Here is a 22,850-nt window from a genome sequence, read left to right on the forward strand (position 1 = left end):
GCATTTGCCGCAAAATTATTATATCTTTAATAATTATTTAAAAAGATATTATTATCATGCCAGTTATTTTAACATGGCATGAGGAAATCTCACTGTAGCTTTTTAAAATAATTTATTTATTTTTAATTGAGGGATAATTGCTTTACAGTATTGAATTGATTTCTACCAAACATCAACATGAATTATCCATAGGTTTACCCATGCCCCCTTCCCACGTGAACATCCCTGCAATCTCGCTCCCAATCTCACCCCTCAAGGTTGTTACTGAGCCCCAGTATGAGTTCCCTGAGTCATATGACAAATTCCCATTGACTATTTTACATATGATAATGTATGTTTCCATGTTACTCTCTCCATGTACCCCACCCTGTCCTTCCCACCCCTCCCATCCATGTCCATAAGTCTGTTCTCAATGTCTGTGTCTCCACTACTGCTCTGTAAACAGGTTCATCAATATCATCTTTCTAGATTCCATATATAAGCATTAGCATGCAATTTCTATTTTTCTCTTTCTGACTAACTTCATTCTGTATAATAGGCTCTAGGCTATTCCATCTCATTAATATTCTATTGTATATATGTACCACAGTTTCTTTATCCATTCATCTGTCAATGGACATCTAGGTTGCTTCCATGTCCTAGCTATTGTAAATAGAGCTGCAGTGAACATTGGGGTATCTGTGCACTTTTCATTTGCATTTCCATAATTATCACTGATGTTGAGCACCTTTCATGTGTCTGTTGGTCACTCATAGATTTTCTTTGGAAAAATGTCTATTTTGTCTTTTGCCTATTCTTAATGTTTTTCCTATTGAGTTGTATGAGCCATTTATATATTTTGTATGGTAACTCCTTATTAGATATATGTTTTGCAATTATTTTTCTCATTCCACAATTGTCTTTTCTTTTTGTTGATCGCATATTTTGGTTTTCAGAATCTTCCCAGTTTGATGTAATCCCACTTGTTTAATTTTTATTTTGTTGCTTGAACTTTAGGTGTCATATCCAAAAAATTCATGGCCAAGACTCATTTGAAGAGGCTTTTTTCTTCTGTTTTCTTCTAGACATTTTATGGTTTCCAGTCTTAACATTTAAGCCTTTAGCTCATTTCAGGTTAATTTTTGTGAGTGGTATAAGATACAGGCCTAGCTTTATTTTTACAGAGTGAATATCCATTTTCCCCAACACCATCTAGTTTAGAAACTGTTTTTTTTTTTTAAATTATGAATATAGTATTGAAATAAATGAGTCCAGTGTAAACTAAACTCAACTTTGACTTGTACAGAGGTAACAGGGTATTTTAAAAGGAGAATGAGGGTATAGAAAGGGAATTGTGTGTGTGTACTCATTTGTGTCTGACTCTTTTGGACTCCATGGACTGTAGGCCGCCAGGCTCCTCTCTCCATGGAATTTTACAAACAAGAATATTGGAGTGGATTGCCATTTTCTGTTGACTCAGGGGTTAAACTCTCATCTCTTGCATCTATCTGTTTTATGAACTCATTTTTTTTTGTCACCAATTTGCTGCGATTTCTCTGTGTACCTTAATTTCACTAAAAGGGCTTTTGAATTTCTCCTAACACTATGTGTGGTAAAACAGTCTAAATAATTACAGATTTCTAAGCACTATGATTAACAGAAAATGAATAAAACCTCCTAATATACAAAAATAGGACAATTTCGAAGTAAGTTCTAGTATATTATTTCACTATCATTGTTGTGACATAAATTTGAAGAACTAAGTATTTTTCTCAAAAAAATGTGGTGTGAGATTCTATTCTAGCCATATACCTCCCTGGTGTAAGGGAGGCCTCTTCTGTTTCCTCTGATAGTTAGGTAAAGATTGTTTTACCATGGTGACAATGACTTTTCACAGTATATACTAGAGAGCCTTGGGGAAAATTTATGGATATCATCTCAAACCAAATAATTTGTCATGGCACAGTCTCACCCACCATTCAGGCTTTGAAGCCTACTCTAGCTCATTTCAGGCTTTGCTGGTAGCTCAGCTGGTAAAGAATCGGCCTGCAATGCAGGAGACACCGGTTTGATTTCTGGGTCAGGAAGATCCCCTAGCCAAGGGATAGGCCACCCACTCCAGTATTCTTGGGCTTCCCTGGTGGTTCAGATGGTAAAGAATCCACCTGAAATGCAGGAGACCTGTGTTCAATCCCTGGGTTGGGAAGATCCCCTAGAGGAGGGCATGGCAACCCACTCCAGTATTCTTGCCTGGGGAAGCTCCATGGACAGAGGAGCCTGGCGGGCTACTGTCCATAAAGTCACAAAGAGTCAGACATAACTGAGTAACTGAGCACAGTAGTTCATTTCAAAGTTCACATGTACTGCCAGTCTCCATTTTAGGCCAAAGTCATTTATTCCTTGATCTCTAAAGAAACGGCGCTCTTTCAGTCCAAACTTTGAGCCCAGCCTTCATGGCTCAAATGAAAACTACCCTCCTTATGTTCATACAAAGTCAACTCAAGGGTTTATCTGATATCATACAGCTGTTAAATTTATTTTGAAAATAATACTAACAAGAAAATTTTAAAAAGATAAACTTGCATGTATATTGTAATCATAATTATGAAAAAATAAAAATCTTTTAAGTAAAGAATGGGAAAAACACAGTGGTGTTAACTTTAATGTTAATAATGATTTTGTGATGCAATGCTTTTTTCTTTCCTTTACATGTTTTAACTTTTAAAATTTTATATAACTAAGATATATTGTTCTTAAGGTGCTGGTTTAGTTGCTAAGTCATGTCCAACTCTTGCAACCCCATGGACTGTAGCCAGCCAGGGTCCTCTATCCATGGGAATCTCCAGGCAAGAAAAATGGATGGGTTGCCATTTCTTTCTCCACGGGATCTTTCCCACCCAGGAATCAGACCCAGGTCTCCTGCATTGCAAGCAGATTCTTTACTGACTGAGCTACTAGGGAATCCCTGAACAAACAAAACTTTTAATCATAAAGTCTAAAGTCTAAGGATATCTATTTTCCTAAACATACTAATTTATAATCTGAGACTCCAAGTCATATATCTGAATATCCCAGTTCCCATTTCTTGATTCTTTGGGATTACATGTGAAAGCACAGGAACAATATATCAAGCTAAATATACAGGATATACATACACACACACATACCATAAAAGTAGTGATACTTATCATATTTATTATATACTGAACACACTAGGAAAATATGTTAATTGAATTGTAGTAGTTTGTGCCAATTTAATATAGGGTCTTATCATCTTATATTTTACTTTAATCATGTATAGAAATGCACAGAGCCATGATAACAGACATACTTAAATAGATTTTTATCTCCTCCAGTTTAGAATATGTAGTATTCCAAAAGGTTATCCTTCCATACCAAATAAAGGAGGAGATGTTTAATCATTATCTAATCTATTTGAATTAATTTACAGTCAGACAAATCACTCTTTTGTAAATAAAGGTTTATTGTAACAGTAACGCCTATTTGTTTAGGTGATTTATGCTATAAGCATAGGTAGAGTTGAGTAGTTGTGATGTGCTAAGTTGCTTCAGTCGTGTCCAACTTGTTGCAACCCTATAGATTGTATCCCACCAGTCTTTTCTGTCCATGGGCTTCTCCAGGCAAGAATACTGGAGTGGGTTGCTGTGCCCTCCTCCAGGGGATCCTCCTGACCCGAGAACTGAACCCATGTCTATTACACCCCCTGCATTGGCAGGTGGGTTCTTTAACTCTAGCACCACCTGGGAAGCCCAAGTAATAGTGACAGTAGCCTGCAAAGGATAAAATATTTACCATCTGACCTTTTGCAGAATTTTGCTGAAAACTGGTCAGCAATACAGAAGGAACAAGCTGAATGTGAATAGGAAGCATTTGAAATGTAGTTATTGTAGCTGAGGAATGGATTTTTTTATTTTATTTAAATTTAAATAATTTTACCTATCTGTTGTTGTTTAGTCACTCAGTCGTGTCCAGCTCTTTGTGATCCCATGGACTATAGCCCATAAAGCTTCTCTGTCCATTGGATTTTTCAGGCTAGAATACTGGAGTGGGTTGCCATTTCCTTCTCCAGAGGATCTCCTGGACCAAGAATTAGAACCCATATCTCTATGTCTCCTGCATTGCATGTGGATTCTTTACCACTGAGCCACTGGGGAAGTCCCATCTATCTATCTATCTGCAAATCTAGATCTAGAAAAATGAAAACATCATTGTTTCACTGTAAGATAAGAAAACAATGAATTAGAGGGTATAAAATAAAACCAAGGAAATTATATGATTTGGAATCCAGAAAATAGCAGGAAATATGAATTTACCATATAGAGCTGCATTTTATAAAATATTTCCCTCCTTATCTTTATGGTTTGCTTTAATGGCTTCCAGGACTGTGAAATGGATTTCTCAAACTTAAGAATAATGTTATATGGCTGATTTTCATCTCTTCTTGTGGTTTGCTTTGAAACTTAAAACAAATGTTAGACAGATTTCTATCTAATATCACTCCAAATATGCAAAGCAAACAAAACAATAGAAAGACTGAAAAATCTCAAGTACTACTAATGATTACTGTAGGCTTTGCAGTGTGGAGGGTTAGAAGGAGGAGGGTCACTGGGAGTTCAATAAATCTTTAACCACACATTTACCTTCTCTCTCTTTAAAAAGCAAGGTAGAAGTTTAAACATTTTTAAAAGGAAAAAAAAAATAGTCCAGAAAAATAGTTCCTGTAACCAAAAAAATCTCCTAATTAGATCTCTGCTTGTATCCAGAGGAGTGCTGGTAAACCAGCTCTTTTAGAGGAGAGAAGGCATAGTGTTTGCTCATTACCATGGTATAAGCACTTTAACTTCAGCTGATTTCAAATATAAATAGTTTAACAGCTAAATTCCTCAATATTAACAATCATCTGTCCAGACCATTGCCAGTCATTAGATTAATTCAGGTTGCAAGAGATATAGTTGTGTATGTGTGTCTGTGTGTGTGTGTGTGTATGCGTCTATTAGTAGTAGTAGAAGAGGTGCTTGCCCTCTATGACAGAACTGTTCCATTGTTTCATTTCTCTAAATCTCTGTTTCTGTTTATGCTTATGTATTTGAAATCAGAGAGCAAGAAACAATATGCAAAATTATAATAAAACATACTAAGCAGAGGTCTGTATAGTCAAAGCTATGGTTTTTCCAGTAGTCATGTATAGATTTGAGAGTTGGACCATAAAGAAGGCTGAGCATTGAAGAATTGATGCTTTTGAACTGTGGTATTGGAGAAAACTCTTGAGAGTCCATTGGACTGCAAGGAGATCAAACCAGTCAATCATAAAAGAAATCAGTCCTGAATATTCACTGAAAGAACTGATGCTGAAGTTGAAGCTACAATACTTTGGCCATCTGATGCAAAGAGCCAACTCAGTAGAAAAGACCCTGATGCTGGAAAAGATTGTAGGCAGGAGGAGAAGGGGATAAAAGAGGACAAAATGGTTGGATGGCATCACCAACTCAATAGACATGAGTTTGAACAAGCTCTGGGATATGGTGAAGGACAGGGAACCCTGGAATGCATGGGGCTACAAAAAGTTGGACACAACTGAGTGACTGAACAACAACAACACTTGGTAAAATTTCTCCCATTTTACCCTCAAAATCCCAAATTCAAAACTTAGGGTAATTTGTTGTATTTATAAATTGCTGGGGGAAATGTGAAAAACACTCTTTTACAAACTTTAGACAAGCTCCACTAAGCCCTCTTTTATACTAGGTCTCATACTTGAGCACTGTTGTTGGCCTGCCTAGTCTAGTTGTAAGAAGAATGCTTCTAATTTAGTGAGAGTCTCCACCCTTTAAAATTAATCACCTTCAATATTTGATCAAAATCCTCAGCTCCCACTGTTGACCTCCATTGGTGATTGTGACTGCTGAGCTCAGCCAACTGCTGAGCAAACAGTTGCTTGAGGCAATAAGGACAAATTTTGATTTCTAAGGCCCTGAGTATATTCTCTGCGGGCTCAGGGGGGCCTAGAGGAGCTACTCCACATTCAAGGTAAGGAGGGGCAGCCGTGAGGAGATACTCCTCATCCAAAGTAAGGAGTGGCTGTGAAGAGATACCCCACATCCAAGGAAAGAGAAACCCAAGTGAGACAGAAGGTGTTGCGAGAGGGCATCAAAGGGCAGACACACTGAAACCATAATCACAGAAATCTAGCCAATCTGATCACATGAACCGCAGTCTTGTCTAACACAATGAAACTAAGCCATGCTGTGTGGGGCCACCCAAGATGGATGGGTCATGGTGGAGAGGTCTGACAGAATGTGGTTATGGTCATCATTGTCAACAAAAGAGTCTGAAATGTAGTACTTGGATGCAATCTCAAAAATGACAGAATGATCTCTGTTCATTTCCAAGGCAAACCATTCAATATCACGGTAATCCAAGCCAATGCCCCAACTAGTAATGCTGAAGAAGCTGAAATTGAACCGTTCTATGAAGACCTACAAGACCTTTTAGAACTAACACCCAAAAAAGACATCCTTTTCATTACAGGGGACTGGAATGCAAAAGTAGGAAGTCAAGAAACACCTGGAGTAACAGGCAAATTTGGCCTTGGAGTACGGAATGAAGCAGGGCAAAGGATAATAGAGTTTTGCCAAGAGAACGCACTGGCCATAGCAAACACCCTCTTCCAACAACACAAGAGAAGACTCTACACATGGACATCATCAGATGGTGAACACCAAAATCAGATTGATTATATTCTTTGCAGTCAAAGATGGAGAAGCTCTATACAGTCAGCAAAAATAAGACCGGGAGCTGACTGTGGCTCAGATCATGAACTCCTTATTGCAAAATTCAGACTTAAATTGAAGAAAGTAGGGAAAACTACTAGACCATTCAGGTATGACCTAAATCAAATCCTTTATGAATACACAGTGGAAGTGAGAAATAGATTTAAGGGACTAGATCTGATTGGCAGAGTGACTGATGAACTATGGATGGAAGTTCGTGACATTGTACAGGAGACAGGGATCAAGAACATCCCCATGGAAAAGAAATGCTAAAAGGCAAAATGGTTGTCTGAGGAGGCCTTACAAATAGCTGTGAAAAGAAGAGAAGCAAAAAACAAAGGAGAAAAGGAAAGATATTCCCATTTGAATGCAGAGTTCCAAAGAATAGCAAGGAGAGATAAGAAAGCATTCCTCAGAGATCAGTGCAAAGAAATAGAGGAAAACAACAGAATGGGGAAGACTAGAGATCTCTTCAAGAAAATTAAAGATACCAAGGGAACATTTCATGCAAAGATGGGTTCTATAAAGGACAGAAATGGTATGGGCCTAACAGAAGCAGAAGATATTAAGAAGATGTGGCAAGAATACACAGAAGAACTGTACAAAAAAGATCTTCACGACCCAGATAATCACAATGGCGTGATCATTCACCTAGAGCCAGACATCCTGGAATGTGAAGTCAAGTGGGCCTTAGAAAGCGCCACTACGAACAAAGCTAGTGGAGGTGATCAAATTCCAGTTGAGCTATTTCAAATCCTGAAAGATGATGCTGTGAAAGTGCTGCACTCAGTATGCCAGCAAATTTGGAAAACTCAGCAGCGGCCACAGGACTGGAAAAGGTCCATTTTCATTCCAATCCCTAAGAAAGGCAATCCCAAAGAATGCTCAAACTACTGCACAATTGCACTCATCTCACACGCTAGTAAGGTAATGCTCAAAATTCTCTAAGTCAGGCTTCAGCAATATGTGAACCATGAACTTCCACATGTTCAAGCTGATTTTAGACAAGGCAGAGGAACCAGAGATCAAATTGCCAACATCCGCTGGATCATCAAAAAAGCAAGAGAGTTCCAGAAAAAAACAAAACAAAACAAAACATCTATTTCTGCCTTATTGACCATGCCAAAGGCTTTGACTGTGTGGATCACAATAAATTGTGGAAAATTCTGAAAGAGATGGGAATACCAGACCACCTGACTTGCCTCTTGAGAAACCTATATGCAGGTCAGGAAGCAACAGTTAGAACTGGACATGGAACAACAGACTGGTTCCAAATAGGAAAAGGAGTATATCAAGGCTGTATATTGTCACCCTGTTTATTTAACTTATATGCAGAGTACATCATGAGAAATGCTGGGCTGGAAGAAGCAAAAGCTGTAATCAAGATTGCCGGGAGAAATATCAATGACCTCAGATATGCAGATAACACCACCCTTATGGCAGAAAGTGAAGAGGAACTAAAAAGCCTCTTGATGAAAGTGAAAGAGGAGAGTGAAAAAGTTGGCTTAAAGTTCAACATTCAGAAAACTAAGATCATGGAATCTGGTCCCATCACTTTATGGGAAATAGATGGTGAAACAGTGGAAGCAGTATCAGACTTTATTTTTTGGGCTCCAAAATCACTGCAGATGGTGACTGCAGCCATGAAATTAAAAGACACTTACTCCTTGGAAGGAAAGTGATGACCAACCTAGATAGCATATTAAGAAGCAGAGACATTACTTTGCCAACAAAGGTCCATCTGGTCAAGGCTATGGTTTTTCCAGTGGTCATGTATGGATTTGAGAGTTCTACTGTGAAGAAAGCTAAGCACCGAAAAATTGATGCTTTTGAACTGTGGTGTTGGAGAAGACTCTTGAGTGTCCCTTGGACTGCAAGGAGATCCAACCAGTCCATCCTAAAGGAGATCAGTCCTAGGTGTTCATTGGAAGGACTGATGCTGAAGCTGAAACTCCAATACTTTGGCCACCTGATGTGAAGAGTTAACTCATTGGAAAAGCCCCTGATGCTGGGAGGGATTGGGGGCAGGAGGAGAAGGGGACGACAGAGGATGAGATGGCTGGATGGCATCACCGACTCGATGGGCATGGATGGCATCACCGACTCGATGGGCATGAATCTGAGTAAACTCCGGGAGTTTGTGATGGACAGGGAGGCCTGGCGTGCTGCGATTCATGGGGTCACAAAGAGTCGGACACGACTGATCAACTGAACTGAACTGAGTATATCCTCTGCAGTTGCGTTAGAATCCCAGTCTTCCGTGTTTGAAAAGTACTTGCTGGGCTGGAAGTTCTTCCTGGCTCCATGTTGTGAGTGGGGATCCACTGACTCTTAAACTGGATTATTTTGGCTAACTCTATATGACACTTCTTTATTCTTTCTATTTGATTGTGCTTCTCCCCTGAAAACCTCTCAGTCAACCAAAACTCCTCTTCTCAAAACCCTCAAGACTAAGTTCCAGCATTATGGCACCAACCCTATCCAATTCCTTTCATGTTGACAAGATTTATAAGAGCAATATGGGATTTGACTGATTTATTTATTTTGAAACTTGAGATTTCCTTAATCTGGCTCCTCTAAAACTTTCCCTTCCTATCATCTCCCATACTCCTTCCACTCTTTATCACTTTAATGGTCCCTTCAAATTTCCTGAATTCTTTGATATGGCCCCCCTTTAAACCCTTACCTCCTCCATCTCTGTCTACAAAGCAAGACTTTCTTTGCTATTTCAATTTCTCAACTTCCCAAGTCTTTAGGCACTTTGGCTTTCATCAAGGGCCCTCAAGGTCCTCAGGGACTCCCAAAGCAACTGTGTAGCATGGCAAAATAAATACTAAAATCTCATCTGTAAATACTATACCAGTAAAAAGTACAAACCCTCATGTTGAAGGTAACCTTAACTTGTCCCATCTGCCAGGATAGGGGGGACACATGTATACCTGTGGCCAATTCATGTTTTTATCTTTTCATCTTCTTTTATTTACTTATTTTTAATTGAATGATAATTGCTTTATAGTATTGTGTTGGTTTCTACCAAACATCAACATGAAGCAGTCATGGGTTTACCCATGTCCCCTCCCACTTGAACATTCCTCACACCTCCTTCCCCATTTCACTCCTCTAGATTGTTATTGAGCCCTGGTTTGAGTTCCCTGAGTCAGACAGCAAAATCCCTTTGACTATCTATTTTAAATATGGTGGTAATATATGTGTCCATGTTACTCTGTCTTTACTTCCCACCCTCTTCTTCTTCCCCTCCTCCAGTTGTGTCCATAAGTCTGTTCTCAATGTCTGTGTCTCCACTGCTGCTCTGCAAATAGGTTCATCAGTGCCATCTGTCTAGATTTCATATATATGTATTTGGTTGGTGGTTTAGTTGCTAAGTCATGTCTGACTCTGCGATGCCATGGACTGCAGCCCACCAGGTTCCTCTGTCCATGGGTTTTCCCAGGCAAGAATACTGGAGTGAGTTGCTATTCCTTCTCCATATGTGTTAGTATATGATAATTGTTTTTCTCTTTCTGACTTACTTCACTCTGTATAATAGGCTCCAGGTTCATCCACCTCATTAGGACTGACTCAAAGTGTTCCCTTTTTATGGTTAAATAATATTCCACTGTATATGTGTACCACAGCATTTTTATCCATTCATCTGTTGATGAACATCTAGGTTGCTCCCACGTACTAGCTATTGTAAATAGAGCTGCAATTAACATGGGGGTGCATGTGTCTTTTTCAATTTTTGTTTCTTCAGGGTATATGACTAGTAGTGGGATTGCTAGGTCATATGGTGGTTTTATTCCTAGATTTTAAGGAATCTCCATACTGTTCTCCATAGTGGCTATATTAATTTGCATTCCTACCAACAGTGCAAGATGGTTCCATTTTCTCTACATCCTCTCTGGCATTTATTGTTTGTAGATATTTTGATGATGGCCATTCTGAACAGTGTGAGATGATATCTCATTGTAGTTTTTATTTGCATTTCTTTAATAATGAACAAGGTTGAGCATCTTTTCATGTGTTTATTAGCCATTTCTGTATGTCTTCTTTGGAGAAATGTCTGCTTAGGTCTTTTGCCCCCCCCCCCCTTTTTTTATTGGGTTGTTTGTTTCCCTGGTATTAACTTGTATGAGCTACTTGTGTATTTTTGAAGTTTTGAAATTAATCTTTTGTCAGTTGTTTCAGTTGCTATTTTGTTTCCTATTCTGAGGGTTGTCTTTTCACCTTGATTATAGTTTCCTTTGTTATGCAAAATCTTTTAAGTTTAATTAGGTCTCACTTGTTTATTTTTGTTTTCATTTCCATTACTCTAGAAGGTGGGTCATAGAGGATCTTGCTGTGATTTATGTCATAGAGTGTTCTGTCTATGTTTTCCTCTAGGAGTTTTATAGTTTCTGGTCTTACATTTAGGTCTTTCATCCATTTTTACTTTATCTTTGTGTATGGTGTTAGGAAGTGTTCTAATTTTATTCCTTTACACATAGCTGTCCAGTTTTCCCAGCATCATTTACTGAAGAGAATATCTTTGTCCAATTGTATATTCTTGCCTCCTTTGTCAAAATAAGTTACCCATAGTTGTGTGGTTTTAGCTCTGGGCTTTCTATCATGTTCCATTGGTCTATACTACTGTTTTTGTGCCAGTACCAAACCATCTTGATGACTATAGCTTTGTAGCATAGTCTGAAGTCAGTATTTTTTCTTGTAATTGATACCTAGTCTCATAGCATTGTGGTCAGAAAAGATGCTTGATATGATTTCAATTTTTCTGAATTTACTGAGGTTTGATTTGTGATCCAAGATGTGGTCACTCCTGGAGAATATTCCATGTGCGCTTGAGAAGAAAGTGTATTCTCCTGCATTTGATTGGAAAATTCTGAACATATCAATTAGGTCCATTTGGCCTAATGTTTCATTTAAGGTTTGCATTTCCTTATTAATTTTCTGTTTTGATGATCTGTCCATTGGTGTAAGTAGGGTGTTGAAGTTTCCTACTATTATTGTGTTGCTGTCAATTTCCCTTTTTATATCTGTTAATATTTGCCTTATCTATTGAGGTGCTTCTATGTGGGGTGCATAGATATTTACAATTGTTATGTCTTCTTCTTGGATTGATCCCTTGATCACTATCTTTATCTTTTATAATAGTCTTTAAGGTATATTTTGTCTGAAATGAGAATTGCCACTCCAGATTTCTTTTGATTGTCATTTGCATGGAATATCTTTTTCCATCCTTTTACTTTCAGTCTGTATGTGTTTCTAGGTCTGAAGTGGGTCTCTTGTAGACAGCATATGTATGGGTCTTGTTTTTGTTTCCATTCAGCCATATATACATATAGCTGAATATATATATTCATATATATATATATATTTATTTATTTCCATTCAGCCATATATATATATATTCTTATTGGCATTTTTAAATTGTTTTCATTTTGTTTTTGTAGGTCATTTCTTTCTTTTCTGTGTATTGCCTATGTAAGTCCCTTTAATATTTGTTGTAAAGCTGGTTTGGTGGTGCCAAATTCTCTTAACTATTGTTTGTCTGTAAAGCTTCTGGTTTCTCAATCAACTTTGAATGAGATCCTTGACAGATAGAGTAATATTGGTTGTAATTTTTTTTAATTTCAGTACCTTAAATATACCCTGCCATCCCCTTCTGGCCTGCAGAGTTTCAGCTCAGAGATCCACTGTTAATTGTATGGGTTTTCCCTTGTATGTTACTTATTGATTTCCCCTTGCTGCTTTTAATGTTCCTTCTTAGTGTTTAATCTCTGTTAGCTTGATTAGTTTGTGCCTCAATGTGTTTTTTCTTGGATTTATCTTGTATGGGACTTTCCACACTTCTTGGACTTGACTGACAATTTTCTTTCCCAGGCTGGGGAAGTTTTCAACTATAATCTCTTCAAAACTGTTCTAACTGTTTTTCTTTTTCTCTTCTTGCCCTGGGACCCCTATAGCTCGAATGTTGATGCGTTTAATGTTGTCTGAGATGTCTCTGAGGCTATCCTCAATTCTTTTCATTATTTTTTTCTTTATTCTGTTCCTCAGTAGCTATTTCCACCATTCTAGCTTCCAACTCACTTACCCATTCTTCTGCTTCCATTAATCTACTATTGGTTCCTTCCAGAGTACTTTTAAACTCAGTAACTGAGCTATTCATCTCTGTTTGTTTATTCTTTATTTCTTCTATGTTCATGGTAATTGTGTTAATTGCTTCTTGCATTTTCTCCATTCTATTTTTGAGATTTCGATATATCTTAACTCTCATTATTCTGAATTCTTTTTCAGTTATTTTGCCTATCTCCTCTTCGTTTGGTTCCTTCATTTCCACAATACTTCTCTGCCTTTTCCTTTTCTTTTTTTTTTTTTTTTTTGGTTTAGTGTGTTTGAGACCTCCCTCTCAGGCTTTGAGGTCGAATTCCTTCTTCCTTTTGGTTTCTGCCTTTGGTGGATAGGGTTGGTCCAGTGATTTGTGTAGGTTTCTGTTAGCTGTGACTTGTGCTTGTGCTCTGGTGAGCAGGCTGTATGAGGTAGTTATCTTTTTTGCTGATGATTGGATTTGTGTTTTTGTCTTGCTTGCTGTTTGGGTGAGGTATCCTGCCCTGGGTGCTGCCAGCAGTTGGTTATGCTGGGTCTTGTATACAGGAGAAGGCCTTTGTGAGAGTTCTCACTAATTAATATTCCCTGGGGCTAGGAACTTTCTGACAGTCTATAGTCTTGTTGTCAGCACTCCCACTCCAATGGCTCAGGGCCCGACCTCTAACCAGGGAACTAAGACCCCACAGGTGTTTTTTTATGGCATTAAATGGGATTAAAACCAATCACTAAAACAAGAAACTAAATGCAAACTCCAAACAAATGGCAAATACAAAATCAGACTAATATTTACAAAAATAATGGAATATATACACACACATATACACACATAAACAAAACCGAAACAGTCTTTAAAAAAAAAAAAAGAAATAAATAAATAAAATAGAAGAGATTGACCCAGTTAGCAAAGGAAAGCAACCATGGTATTAACCAGTTAAAAACAAAAGAAACTAAAGTGTAAACTGGAAAACAAAGACAAAGTAACATGCCAACTGGTGAATAAAGCAACAAAAGCAAAACAGATCAATAAACATGGTGAGAAGAAGAGAAAAAAGAAAGAATAGGAAAGCAAAGTTAAATAGAGTTAGAAAGAGGAGGGTTATATATTTATATATATTAAAGAATAACTACAACAGGAAAATAATAAGAAAATAAAACAAAAGAATGTATATAGAAAAAATATAATGACAAATTAAAATTTTTTTAAGTTATAAAAGGGGGGAAAATGTGAAAAACACCCTCAAAACTACAAAAGGCCAATATAGAGGCAGATGTGTTTAAAGGAAATTAAAAATGTGATTAACAATGACAACAAAAATTCTCAAAAGTGTAAATAGATTTACTAGTACTAATAAAATCAACAACTATTGCAATAGAGGGAACAAAAAGGAAAAAACAAAATCCAGAAGCAACTACAGAACAAGTTAAAATATAAGAATAATAATTATTTTTCTTGGATCTCAGCTGTCAGCATTTTTTCCCTCACTGTGAGTCACAGACCATCTTGCCTCCCAAGGATGCTCTCCAATACTGTGCTTCTCTGGTTTCTGGACCTGTTGTGAGGGCGGCTCAGGTTCTTGTCATACTCTTGCATGTTCTTGCCTTTAATGTCCAGATCTGACCATGCTAGTGTATTTTCTTTTGTGGGACCTCTCATTGTCTTTTTATATATTCTATAGACACAAAGTCTGCCTAGTCGATAGTGTGGATTTAATCTGCAGCTCGTACCACTGGTGGGAAGATTCTGTGTTCTTTTCCTTAGCCACCCTGACCCCGGATTTCAACTGTGGTTTTATCTCCATCTCTGCATGTGAGTTGTCCACAGGGGTTTGCTCCTGAGGCTGCCCTGGAGGGCTTGGATCTGCCCCAGGGAGAACCAGATGTGGAGGTGGTACAGCTGTTTGGATCACATGGGCCCTGGCATTACCAAGTATTCAGGGGAGCTGGCGGCTAGGACAGCAGGGAATATGGTGCTCTGAGAGTTTTCTCTAGCCTCTGGCTGCTCTGTCCCAGTGAAGATTGAGCAAGGGGGTGGCATGGGAGCTTAGATCATGGGGACCCCGACAATGCCAGATACAGGGATGCTGGCAGAAATTGCCACAGGAGGTATGGTGCTAATAGTAATTTTTCTAGCCTCTGGCAGCTCTGCCCCCATGAGGATTGAGCATGAAGGTGGTGCAGCTGCTTGGAGAGTGGGAACTCTGGTGGTGCCGAATGTGTGGTGGATACCAACTGCCTCAGCTACAAGGGTCCTATTAGAGTCTTTTCCTAGCTTCTGGAAGCTGGTGATCAGAGGATCTCTTTGGCTGGTCCTCTGTTGCTTGACCCATTCAGGCACTTACAGCACCCCCCCCCCCCAGGTTGGGGTCCTTCTCTGTTTCTCAACATGTCAGGCATTTACAGGATCCCCTGGTAAGAGTCCTTCTCTGTTACTGGGTGCATCAGGCGCTCAAAGGGCCATCCTCTCTGGGGTTTTTCATCTGTACAGTACTGATATGCCAGGAGAGAGAGACTCTAGAGATGGCTCCACCCCCTGTGTGTGGCTCAGCAGTATCACTCTGCTTCCATGTTTGCCTGGCTTTCCTTCACAAAAATTTCCCTCTGTGATCTCCTCCATCAGATCCCCTTGGGCCATCCCTCACAGTCAACAGTAGACCTTGCCCTGGGATTGCTTGCTCCAGCTCCCAGATGTTGCACTTTCAAGGTGACTTTCATTCCTGTATGGGGTACGTATGGCTGTGGCAAGGATTGTCTGTGTGATTCTCATTCCATTCAGCCTGTCACAGATCAGCTGTTTCACTTCCAACAAATGCTTCAATCTCTGTCCCAAACAATTGCCCCAAAGAGGGGATCAGACCCTCGCTTCAGTTACCCCACCTACCAAGGGCAGGCCCAGTCTTGATCATTCTCCTCTCTTTTGCCCTCATTCCTTTTTCCGACTAAGTTTTGCACTGGTCTATACATTCTTTTCTGGTGGTCAGGTACTGCTTCCCACTCTCAGCTGGTGTTTTGCAAGATCTTCTGTGTCTGGAGGTATATTTCTGATGTATCCATGGAGAGAGATGCAGTGTCTCCACCTACTCCTCCACCATCTTGGATCTCCCTAATTCATGTTGATATATGGCAAAACCCATCACAATATTGCATTATCTTCCAATTAAAATAAATAATTTAAAAATAAAGTGGAACAAAGATGAGAACAAACTATTTTATGTAAAGTAGTGAGCTTTGTATTATTGTGCTTATTTAATGACTAAAATTTTAGAATAAAGAAACTAAGTTCTCCATCTGCATCTGTCTGTATGCTTATGTATATATGCAAGTAAAATTAGTATATTTAAATTTTCATATCTCTGGGTAGTATTATCAAATTCATTCACAAAATCTTGTAAAGGAGCTCTATTTTTTATTGGTTTAGAGAAATAAATAAGCATTTATATATTAAATATTCCTAAAATTCCCAGAAATATGAAAATTAACTTTTTTCAGGTTCACATAATATAGACATATCTTTGGTAAATGTATTACTGGTTTAATAAAATAGGTATGTCTTCTGAGTTATCCACATTAGGCATATTCAAGCATACATTTTTATTATACTTGGATTTGCTAGTAGAATAAGGTAATATTAATTAGGTAATAATATTAAATATTAAGATATTTAAGATTATAAAAATTATAGATCCACCCTAAGAACAAATATGAAATTAAAGATGCAGTTAAAATGAATTGCTTCATACATGTCAGGTACAGCAGCCAAAAAAAAAATGTATTTAACTTTTTTAAAATCTTTTTTTTTTGTTTGTTATCAATACTTGCCTAACATTCATACACTATAAAAATAGTTAATAGGGAAGTAACTTGAGATGATGGCTGTCTTTGTTTAATTTATAATATCTTTGCTTAAAAGTGGTTTCAAAAGTATTTTTGGTGACTTGAAATCTTAAAGTTGGGACTTCCCCTGTGGCTCAGTGGTAAAATAATCCGCCTGCAATGCAGGAGATGCAGGAGATGTAAGCTTAATTCCAGGGTCAGGAAGATCCCGTGGAGAAGGGCATGGCAACCCACTTCACTATTCTTCACTGGAGAATCCCATGGACAGAGGACCCTGGTGGGCTACAGCCCATAGGGTCTCAAAGAGTCGGACACTATTGAAGTGACTTAGTAAACACACGTGCACAATCTTAAAATTGTGTGAAGTAGTAGATATTCATTAAATATCAGGGCATTCCTAAGTACAATGCTAAATTATTCATAAATTCACATTTATATATATATATATATTTTACTATGAGGAAATGTACACCTATATATAATTGTGAGCTAGTATATTCACAAGATTTGTCAGTAACAGAATTCTCGTACGTGACTGATAGCTCAAATGTGTTTACTTCTAAATTTTCTCTGTGAAAAAAAGTGACTAATGGCTAAAATAATATAATAAATGTATGAAATCAAAACTAGTAGAAATGATGAGAGTGAAAGGGAACACATTTGTATGCAAAGTGTGCAATGAAAGTAGGATGTATTTTTTATTAAAAAACATATGCATGATTTAAAGCAGTTTTTAAGAGAATTAAAGTGAAAGTACATTCTCAAGTAAAATGACTTCCTTTTTGAGAATGAGGAAAAAAAAGGACATATTAGACAAAAACTGAATGAATATAAAAAGCTGTAGACCATTTGTGGGAAGGAAATCTTAATTTACATGGGCAAAACTGGCAAAGGTTGGATGCACTTATTGACAATGTGTCTTTTTTAAAATGGACTTTAATGATAAAAGTACACTGATACAAAGCTATAGTTTGGTATTCCCTTTGTTAAAAGGACAGAGTGTTATTGGATTAGTGGTCTCTCTTCTTAAAGAATTGTAAAATATGTATTACCTTATAAGAAGTCTGCATAGGAGACCAAGATTTTGGTCTTATAAGAATAATTTCTTGAGCTTTGTGTTAACCTTTATGAAATCCTTGATTATTTAAGAGACAGACATCTTCTCAATTTCTAAAAGGCTTAAGGAGTTTTACAACCATGTTATCTCCTATAACTGCTTTTGAATTATTTTGCTGTCATTTTGTTTAATAGATAGCCAAGAACTTTTTCACAGTGACTTAGGATATTATTTAATCAAGTGTTAAAAACTTTTTTTTTAAATCTTGGCAACTTTTAATATTTTACTTCTCCAAAATTAAATCCTAAAAGAAAACCTGATCTTTGTCTCACCTTGAGATTTCCTAGAGGTCCCCTGGAAAATCTCTTATTTTATCTTGTAAAAATAGAGTTGTCAAAATAATTAAATTTATTTGATATATCAAATTGCATGAAAAGTGTGGTTGAATAAGAGATTATTAACCTTTAACAGGCTATATTTATATGGGTAAATATTGTTAATATAAACATTTCATAAATTGTATGAAGTTCATAAGAATGTGTCAATATACTCAGTGTCCATGGTACACATTAGTATAGCCCCCTTGTTATTTTAAAACATTGTATGCCACAGCAATAACCACATTTCCTTGTTAATTCTGCTCTTTCTTCAGTAAAGTCTCATGAAATCTTTAACCATGACCATTTTAAGACTTTTGTCACCATCAAGCAGTTTTTGTTTTATTTTTCTTCCTTTTTTTTTTAATTATGTATTTATTTTATTTGGCTGTGCTGAGTATTAATTGTGGCATGCAGGACCTTTGATTTTCATTAACGCATGTGGGATCTTTAGTTGTTACATGGAACTCTTCGTTGCAGCATATGGGATCTAGTTCCCTGACCAAGGATCTAATCCAGGCCCTCCTGCATTGAAAGTGTGGAGTCTTAGCTACTGGACCACCAGGAAAGTCCCTACTCTTATCCTTTTTGGAAAGAGACTATTTCAACTCAGGAACCATTGCAGTGACTACTTTAACAGCTTGTGTTGCTAGATTAATTTTGCTTTAATGACTTTAGAGCACTTTATTTCTACAGAGAAGATACCAGAAATAAGAAGAGAAAAAGGAAACCTCAAAGCTTTGCCTTAACAGTTAGCAATGATAATACCTCCCCTCATCACTTACACCCCCTTTTATAACAATTTACTTTTCACTTTACTTTAGCTAACGCATTCTGAGACGAATTTGAGTATAAGATTTAGTTGATTTGTTAGCTATCACCTGAAGTTTTGTTGCCTTAGAAACAGAGGTTTGTTGAGTCCTGGATTAAAATTTCATGGAGGATCTTTGATGACACTTGAAATGTTGAGAATTATTATTATTTCAGATTTGTTCAAATTCAAACGTAATTTCCAAAACTACACTCCAGCTCCAAAGAGATTTTAATTTTTAATTATCTGCTCCTTTACTTGAGTTTAAAATGATGGGGTAAATTCAGGAGTATCTAGATTTCTCCTGTCTGTGTTTTCTATATTATAGAGCTCTGTTTTCTACAAGAAATTGTTTTTTTAAAATCTTTAAAAAGCTATTTTAGAGAGCTTTTCAGGTATAATCCAAATAAAATAAACCATAATTATTTAAAATGTACAAATTCATAAGTTTTGATAGCTTAGAAACCATCACCACAACCAGGAGAGTGAACATTTCCGTCACCTCCATAAGTTTCTTCATGTCTCTTTGGCACTAATCAACTGAGATGCTTTCTGCCATCTTAAATTAGTTTGAGTTTTATGGAGTTTTATATAAATGGAATAATAGAAAAAATGCTCTTTATTTTGTTGCCTTTTTCACTCAGCATATTTTTTGTGTATTCATCAATATTTCTTGGGTTGGTAGCCCATTAATCTTTGCTGCTGAGTAGTATTCAATCCTATGAATATACCACAATTTTCTTATCCATTCATCCATTGATTGATATCTGTTTCCAGTTTTGGATGATTAGCAACAAAAATGCAATGAACATTCATGTCCATGTGTTTGTATGGGCAGCCATTAATTTTTTCCCCTTGGTAAATATCTACTAGTGGAGTGGGTAGATCACTTGCTAGGCGGATATTTATATTTTTAAGAAACTGTCAAACTGTTTTCAAAGTGATTGTGCCATTTTAGATGTCCACTAGCATTTTTTTCTTGGGGGGGGGGAGTTCCAGTTCTAGCACATCCTTAATAACACTTGATATGGTCAGTGTTTTTCAATTTTAGCCATTCTAATTGATTTGTAGTGGCATCTCCTTGTGGTTTAAGTTGCATTTCTTCTGCACATAATGATGTTAAATATCTTTTGTGGGTTTACTTGCCATGCATATATTGTCAGTGGTGAAGTATATATTCAAATATTTCAGTGGGTGTACACTGGAGACCAGAGTCAAGGTTTCCCTGGCAGTGACTCCAAATTCTCTTTACCTTCTCTTGGAAATTCCTACATAAATCTCGTGGAGCTGTCTATCTCTAGTCAGTCTTCAAAATATTCTGGGACTCTTAACCAGGACCTCACATTTTAGCTACTTGTCACTTGAGGTCTTGGATGGTGAATTCATGGGATAAAAGTGTACCTGGAGGACTGATAGAGATGGCTTCTAAGGCAGCATCTGGACTTACTGACAGACTATCAACTTACTGATGATATCAGAAGGGAAGTATGCTGCAGCTCTCCCACTCAGATTCAGAGCCTTTGAAAGTCTGACCCCAACCCACACTCTGACCTCTTGTCTTGCTATTTTCCCTCCCTTCAATACTCTCCTGACCTCATGCATCCAACATTCCTATCCCATCATGCATCTTTACCCCATCATACACTAAGCCTTCTGCCTGGACTGTCTGCCAACTCCTCTCCTGACAAACTACTTCTGCTCAGTTCAGTTCAGTTCAGTCGCTCAGTTGTGTCCAACTCTTTGCGACCGCATGAATTGCAGCACGCCAGGCCTCCCTGTCCATCACCAACTCCTGGAGTTTACTCAAACTCATGCCCAAAAAGTCGGTGATGCCATCCAGCCCTCTCATCTTCTGTCTTTCCCTTCTCCTCATGCCCCCAATACCTCCCAGCATCAGGGGCTTTTCCAATGAGTCAACTCTTTGCATGAGGTGGCCAAAGTATTGGAGTTTCAGCTTCAGCATCAGTCCTTTCAATGAACACCCAGGACGGATCTCCCCTAGGATGGACTGGTTGGAGCTCCTTGCAGTCCAAGGGACTCTCAAGAGTCTTCTCCAACACCACAGTTCAAAAGCATCAATTTTTCGATGCTCAGCTTTCTTCGTAGTCCAACTCTCACATCCATACATGACCACTGAAAAAACCATAGCCTTGACCAGATGGACCTTTGTTGGCAAAGTAATGTCTCTGCTTTTTAATATGCTATCTAGGTTGGTCATCACTTTCCTTCCAAGGAGTAAGCGTCTTTTAATTTCATGGCTGCAATAATCATCTGCAGTGATTTTGGAGCCCCCCAAAATAAAGTCTGACACTTTTTCCACTGTTTCCCCATCTATTTCCAATGAAGTGATGGGACCAGATGCCATGATCTTAGTTTTCTGAATGTTGAGCTTTAAGCCAAACTTTTCACTCTCCTCTTTCACTTTCATCAAGATGCTTTTCAGTTCCTCTTCACTTTCTGCCATAAGAGTGGTGTTATCTGCATATCTGAGGTTATTGATATTTCTCCCGGCAATCTTGATTCCAGCTTGTGCTTCTTCCAGCCCAGCATTTTTCATGATGTACTCTGCATATAAGTTAAATAAGCAGGGTGACAATATACAGCCTTGACATACTCGTTTTCCTATTTGGAACCACTTCTGCTCATTTTCAATATTTAGCTCAAACTGCTCCTTCAGGAAGCCTTCCCTGATTTCTGCAGACATCAGAGCATAATGATTAAGAATGAGATTTCAGAGCCAACTTTTGGGGCTTCCTATCACTTACTAGTTATGTGGCCATGGATAATGGCCTACTGGAAAAAGAAGAAAGAAATGGGAGAGATGGAACCAGAATAGTGTGCTTCTAGTGAACATGAGTTTACCTTCAAAAATTCCTCTCCAACCATGTTGGCAAACCCAGATGGTCTAATATACCTATGACCAGGCTAAACTGTTGTACTGCAGGCAGTTGTACTTGGGGGAATGCTGAGGTCTCATTTTGTTATCCTGGACCTGATAGGTAAAGGCCTGGGCGAGCAAGGTCTATCTAACCAGCATTCTATTCTATTCAGGACAGAAGCCTCTGGGAGGCCGGGGTAAGCAGGTCAACATAAATAGGGAAATTCCAAAGGGTCCAAAGGTTAAGCAGGCTAAGCAGCAGAGTGGTGGCTTCAGTGACTAAAACACTGAAGTAAGCCAAAACCCACAGCAGAGACCTTGGGCCTCCTTCTATTTGCTCTTGGTACTAGAGACAAAAGGACCTGTGGTCATAGTCATCTGTTGGAAGCCTAGACTAGAAAACTTAAAGAGATAGGGCTCTCGAGGAGAATATAGAGAGTGATACTCATTCATATGCTAGTATCAGCTCATTCCATATTCTTGTTTCCAACTCTCCTCAATCCATGCAGCACCCAGGAACACTCTAAGAGTAAGCAACTCTGAGGTCAGTTTGAAGCAGATTGGGAGACGAGTGACGAATAAGCATTTTATTAGGGTCAGTGTTTATTTCTTCTGGAGAAAGGCAGGTGAAGTAGTACCAGAACATACAAACCATTGTGTCTCTGCTGGGTAACATAAGATACCACACAGGAGCCTTGTGGGAAGCAAGGAGCATGTTTGTGTAGGAGACACCATGATGAAATAAACACTTTGGGGGATAGATAAATGTGTCTATTTCCGAGGAAAAAGGACTGGAAGCATTAGGAAATAGCTGGAGGTGGGGGATTCCTAAGTGATATGGATTCTGATTAGGTTCAAAAAGCAGCTTTTAAGATCATGTGAGAGTGCACAGGGCAAGTACTGGACTTGCAGCTGCAAGGAAAAGGAGCAAAGTCAGGAATGGGTCTTTAAGACCTGTCAAAGGGCGAAGTGACATGAAGGACAGTCCTACCCATAAAGACATTTGAAGTGCCTCTGTTACAGA

The sequence above is a fragment of the Cervus canadensis genome, chromosome X (genome assembly GCF_019320065.1).
Source record: "Cervus canadensis isolate Bull #8, Minnesota chromosome X, ASM1932006v1, whole genome shotgun sequence".
Classification (NCBI taxonomy): Eukaryota; Metazoa; Chordata; class Mammalia; order Artiodactyla; family Cervidae; genus Cervus; species Cervus canadensis.